The sequence below is a fragment of the Nyctereutes procyonoides genome, unplaced genomic scaffold (genome assembly GCF_905146905.1).
Source record: "Nyctereutes procyonoides isolate TBG_1078 unplaced genomic scaffold, NYPRO_anot_genome, whole genome shotgun sequence".
NCBI classification, from domain to species: domain Eukaryota; kingdom Metazoa; phylum Chordata; class Mammalia; order Carnivora; family Canidae; genus Nyctereutes; species Nyctereutes procyonoides.
The window spans coordinates 55,828,320-55,834,319 of NW_026575131.1; the positions used below are offsets into that span (position 1 = coordinate 55,828,320).

Below are 6,000 nucleotides of genomic sequence, written 5' to 3' on the forward strand. Positions count from 1 at the left end.
GCGGCACCCGGCACGTAGTAGGTGCTCAATAAGTGCAAGCTCGCTCCCGGGGCGGCCCCTCCTCCCGGTGGCGTCTCTCGCCAACCTCAGCCCATTCCAAAGGGTGTCAGGCTCCTCCCTGAGCAAACACTGCTTCTGTGGCACAAGGCCAGGCCGAGGAGGAAGAACCGGAACCCAAACTGGCCTCAGTGGACTTTCGCCAGAACTCATGGCCACGCGGAAACACTGAGCCGCAGAGGCAGGACTTTTACAAGATGCTGAGCCGGGAGTGTTTGGTTTTGGGGAGGGGGAAGGAGGTAGGAGGCAAGGGCAGCCCCCAGACCTTCCCCGCTCCCCTATCTGCCTGGCATCCGTTCTCTACTGTGCAGCCCTGGGCAAGTGGCCGCCCCTCTCTGAGCCCGAGTTCAACTTCTGTCTAAGGAAGGTGGATGGGGCATTGCGGCGAGCTTGGCACTCTGAGTCCCGATTTTGGGTGGGACAGTTTACACCCAACTCCCCCCGTGACTGAGAATCTATTGCCCACACTCTCCTTTGCTGCCCTCCGCAGCCCTGGGTTGCACCGACTCGGATTGTACCCATTTCACAGAGTGGAAAATTGACGTTTAGATAGGCAGAGCGGCCGGGGGCATAGATCTCCCAGACTCCATGGATTTTCTCTCCAAAACCCCAGCCAGGTGGGATCCGACAGTCAAGATGTGTCCCCTTCCAACCCCACAGACTCGATTCGCAAGCTCTCCACTCCCTGGGAGTGACCCCAAATTCCAGACCAGCTGTATGCCTGTGCCCCCACCCCGGCCCCGAGGGACCCTCTCTGCCCCAGACAAAGAGGCGTGAGGTGCAATCGGACACTTGGCTGGCCAGGAAGCTCTCTTTGTCCTGCACTTTTGGGAGCAAACGACCCAGAAAAGAAACCTCTCGCCACCCAACCCCGTCCTCTGCGGTTTCTGGGCTTCCTCTGCCCCCAGGGACCCCCAGCACCTTGCCCACCCCCACCCCCTTCTTGCGCTTCTCCATTGGCGGTTGCTGCCCAGAGAGGGACTCCAAATGCGTGAGATAAGCCCAGCACAGGACCCCTCCCCGGGTCCTGCGGGTCCCAGCAGTAGGGGAGGTGGGGGCCGCTGCCTGGAAACTGGGGAGTCTCCTCGGAAGCTCCAGGAGGCCCACACACCCACCAGGAGCCAGGCTGCCTCGCCTGCTGCCTCCCTGCGCGGGCCTCCCCGCCCCAGCGCCCCAGCGTGGGGGGATCGGGGACCAGCCCCTGCCTTCTCAGCCTCCCTGGCCCCACCTAGGTCCACAATGACCCTTTTAAGTCTCTGGCTCTGGCGTCCTGGGCAGGTTGCCAGGGGCGCTAACTTCCAGCCAGAGAAGCCCGTAGAAACTTTGTCAAATGCCCACACAGGAGTGTGAATGTCCTGCTTTCAGGGGCAGCAGAGAGGAGGTGACGGGGGTCCCAGGACCGGTGCTGGGGAGCTCAGTCTGCGTCTGCGTCTGCGTCTGCGTCGTAGAGCAGGGCCAGGGACTTACCTGTCTAGGAGGCGGGGTGGCCTCTGGGCAGGCGGCAGGAGCCAGGGCTTGGGTGACCGCCTGGCATGGGGTGGGGAGGGGACCTGAGGTTTGAGCTCTGTCCGCACTGGGTTCCCCAACTTTTCCTCCCCCGTGAGTGCAGCGGCTCTGTCCCGTGCCAGGTGGAACCAGCAGGACGGGGTGCACAAGGCGGCAGCAGCACCAGCAGCAGCGAGTGAGACACCGGCAGCTGGTTGGGTGTGTGGCTTTGTCCCAAGGTGCTCTCACGTGGGCGTCGCTGGCCTTAACCCCTGCTCAGCCAGAGGGACCGCCCCGCTCACAACGCTTCCCTTGCCGTGAGTCCCTGGCATCACCACGGGACTGGAAGGAACAGGTGGGCCATGGATGCACCTGGTGGCTCCCCTTCCCTCCGCTCCCCTGCATCTGAGGCTGGCAAGCTCTGTGTGGGGGGGGGCGGATGTGCCCCCCGCAGATCACCATTCCGCTGGCTCCCGCCCGCAGAACACATCTGAATGCAAATTCTGCTCCTCGGCCACTGCCGCCCCTGCGTGGATTCCTGTGCCGGGACTGGCCAACCATTTCCCTGCTGGGCAGCTGTGGGCAAGTCACCGAGTGGCCTCAGTTTCCTCACCTGAAAAATGGGAAAAGCACCAGCCCCTGCGTTCTGGGGCTATTTGAGACCTCAGGTTTGAGCTCTGTCCTCCGCACTGGGTTCCCCAACTTTTCCTCCCCCGTGAGAAGTTGGATAAACGGATGAAAATGTCTGTAAAGTGCTCATAGAACCATGCTGGGTCCGCACCTTCTAGCCACGACGATCCGTCCACAGGTGCGAAAGGCTCAGGTGCCGGTAGGTGTAAGGCACACGCTGGATGTGGGGGGCTCAGGGTGCAAAAGAGAACGTAAAATATCTCGTTATTTTGAATACTGATTCCGTGTTGGAACAGTAACAGTAACAGTTTCAGATGTTTTGGGTTTGATTAAATTTAATCGTTAAAAGTAACCTTCCCTGTTCATTTTTCACTCTTCGGGATGTGGTTACTAAAAACTTTAAGATGACGTTACAGTTTTCCATTTAAATTGGCACGCGTAAAAAAAAATAAAAATAAATAAATAAATAAATAAATAAATAAATAAATAAATAGGCACGCGTGACAGTTCTACGTCCCCATGGCCTGGAACAGTGCCCGGTACACAGTAGGTGCTCAGTGAAGACTTGTGGCATAAATGAATGAATGAATGAATGAATGAATGATGGAGGGAAGCGCCGAGTCCCTATCTGGAGCACCTGGAGCTGACGGTAACAGCCACCATGGGGCGCTAGAAACCAGATAACTGGCCCCAGCCCTGGAACCTCAGTTTTCCGGCCTGTAAAATGGGAACACGATGGGATGAGGTAGGAGGATCAGAAGCTGCGACCTCCGCCCGGATCCCCGCCCCTCCCCTCCATTCCCTAACCATGCTCTCCTGCCTCCCACAACACCAGTTTGTTTTTTTGGTTTTTTTTTTGTGTGTTTTTTTCCCCCAGTAATGCATGTACCCTAAAGAGTCAAGTCATCATTTAGGTTTGCTAAACTTAGCAGTGCCACTGCCACCCCACAGTTCCTCCCTTCCCAGAGGCACCTCTCCTTGAGCCTCTTTTAACTGATTATTTGGACATTCACTTCCGCATATCTAAGTAAGACCTGTCTTGCCACTTTTTTTTTTTTCGACTTTAGTATTGACTTCCCTCCAGGAGACTTTCAGAATCAACCTGGAAGTTGATTTTTTTAATTTGGTTCGTTTTCAAAATCCTTATCATTGACCCAGCCCCAACCCTTCTCCAGGTGTCTGAGCCAGTGGTTTTCAAACCCAGGCATCTGAACTGCCTGGAGTTCAGGTGAGGAGGAGGTGGGGGGGAGGGTGTTCCCCGAAACCCAGATTATAGGTCCCACCCACTCATGGAGTGTTTGATAGAGGAAGTCTGAGGCTGCCCAAGAATCTGCATTTCTAACCAGCTCCCAGGTGATGCTGAGGCTGCTGCTGTTGGTCCAAGGACCAGGCTTCGAGGACCATCCCTCTAATCTTCTTTCAAAATGGATTTAAAATGAGGGGTGCCCGGCTGGCTCAGTCAGTGGAGGATGAGGGACGTGTGAGTTTGAGCCCCATGCGGGGTATAGAGATGACTTAAAGAAATAAAATCTTAACAAAACGCCAGATACAAGATGATTCAGGAGATCTATCCATGGTGTGTATCCAAAGAGTTCTTCCTGGAGGCTTTATGTTACGTTGTTTTATTTTTTATTTTTTTTTAATTTTTATTTATTTATGATAGTCACAGAGAGAGAGAGAGGCAGAGACAAGCAGAGGGAGAAGCAGGCTCCATGCACCGGGAGCCCGACGTGGGATTCGATCCCGGGTCTCCAGGATCACGCCCTGGGCCAAAGGCAGGTGCTGAACCACTGCACCACCCAGGGATCCCTGTTACGTTGTTTTAAATGATAAAATGCACACAACATAAAATTTCCCACGCTCGCCATTTTTAAGTGTACAACTAAGTAGCATCAAGCACACTTATCGTTCTCCAGAAACTTCTATCTCCCCACACGGAGACCCCGTCCCCAGGAAGCACTGACCCTGGCCCCCGGCCCCACCCCTGGCTCCCACCACCTCCTCTTTGTCTCTGTGGATGGGCCTTCTCTGGGGACCTCCTGGGAGTGGGGTCCTACAGGAAGTGTCCTTCTGGGTCTGGGTCCCCTCCCTGAGCCTGGTGTCCTCGGGGCCCATCCACGTGGGGGCAGGTGTCAGGGTCCCTTCCTTCCTAAGACTGGAGAACATTCCAGTGTGTGGATGGGCCACATTTTGTTTCTCCTTCATGCTTTGATTCCCTTAAGTCTTTGGACTCCGATCTGGGTTGGCTCTCTTCTGACAGAGGGCACAGCTACGCTGGGGGTTCCTTTTGCCACATCCTGAGTCCTATTCTCCATCCCTTTCCTTTCTTGATTTGCCTCCTTGTTTTGATGGAAAACATTTCAGAAACATCTTTCTAACCTCTGGGTTTGACTGTGACCTGCTCCATCTTCCCAATCCCCATCGTCCCATTGCCAAGCACCCCAGAGTCCAGTCTCCCGCTTCCTTGCCAGGACCCCAGACTGTGCTGAAGGGCCACGTCTCCAGAGTCAGACAGGCCTGGGTGAAAATATCCTAGGTTGTCTCTCACCGGCTGGGCACTCAGACTCCCCCACTCACCCCCCAACAGAAATCATTAGTCTCGAACAAAACTAATAATACCAACATTTATTACTCCCTGAATCATGACCTCAGAATTAGTAACCTAGACATGTCATCAATAAATTCACCATTAAGGGGATCCATGGGTGGCTCAGCAGTTTGGTGACTGCGTTTGGCCTGGGGTGTGATCCTGGAGTCCCGGCATCGAGTCCCACGTCGGGCTCCGGGCATGGAGCCTGCTTCTCCCTCTGCCTCTCTCTCTCTCTCTCTCTCTCTGTCTATCATAAATAAATCTTTTTAAAAATTCACCATTAAACTTTAATGACATGAACACAGTGAGTCCTAATACAGTATGTAAACACAGATTCACAGCATCCTTATTTATGATTTCCAGCAGGTGGCTTCAGCTCTCTGAGCTCCTGTTTTCTTCCTTCCTTCCTTCCTTCCTCCCTCCCTCCCTTCCTCCCTCCCTTCCTCCCTTCCTTCCTCCCTCCCTCCCTCCCTCCCTCCCTCCCTCCCTTCCTTCCTTCCTTCCTTTTTTCCTGTTTTCTTTGTGTGTGTAAAATGGGAATGATAAGAGTCCCAATCTGGTTGATCAATACTTTCAAATATTTATTTTCTTCTAGGTGCTATACTCCATATTAGGTACCGGGAACGTATTAGTAGTTTTTTGTTTTTTTTTTTAAAAAAAGGCAAACAAGAAATAGGTCCCTAACTTACAACGGGATTGTACTCAGAGGCTTTAGCATCTAGCCTGATATTTAATTGCATCGTTATTTGTAACTTCGCATTACATCATCCATAGTGTTATATATACGTCTGCGACGCTTTAACATTATCTCTGTTGTCATAATTATATACTTTTGTCTGGAGGTATTAATTTGCCGGTACCTTCCTACCGCGTCATTTATATGCCGTGCACGTTAACCCAGATCCTGTTTATTTTTACTTATTGCGTCATTTGTTGCGTCATCATAGCTGCTCCTGACGACAAAGCGCAGAAGTGTCATCCGCGCGATGCTGACAGCGCTTCGCTCCTCGTAGGCAGCGCTTGGGTCTGTGACCCGCGCGAGTTATCCCAGCTCTAACCTTAGGGACGCGCGCGGCGCCGCCCTTCCACCCCCCGGGCGCTTGGGGGCGCTCGAGGCGCGGGGACGCACGCAGGCCCGCCCCGAGCCCCGGCCGGCGGCGCGCGCGCTGTGCGCAGGCGCACGCAGGCCCCGCCCCGGCCCCGCCCCCGGCCCCGCCCCCGGCCCCCTCCCTCCGCCC

At 54.4% G+C, this 6,000-nt stretch overlaps 1 protein-coding gene and 1 long non-coding RNA gene across 2 annotated transcripts in view; one reads left to right on the forward strand and one right to left on the reverse strand.

Annotated features, from left to right (window-relative positions):
* TJP3 (tight junction protein 3) overlaps window positions 1-1,689 on the reverse strand; it is a 27,466-nt gene extending 25,777 nt beyond the window's left edge. The window contains exon 1 of the mRNA XM_055344675.1: window positions 1,525-1,689. The gene's annotated coding sequence lies outside the window, so the exon portion shown is untranslated. The remainder of the gene's footprint in view (window positions 1-1,524) is intronic.
* LOC129522426 (uncharacterized) overlaps window positions 1-2,520 on the forward strand; it is a 4,088-nt gene extending 1,568 nt beyond the window's left edge. Inside the window, exon 2 of the long non-coding RNA XR_008666903.1 lies at window positions 1,686-2,520. This is a non-coding gene — a long non-coding RNA (uncharacterized LOC129522426). The remainder of the gene's footprint in view (window positions 1-1,685) is intronic.
* Window positions 2,521-6,000: the final 3,480 nt, after the last annotated feature.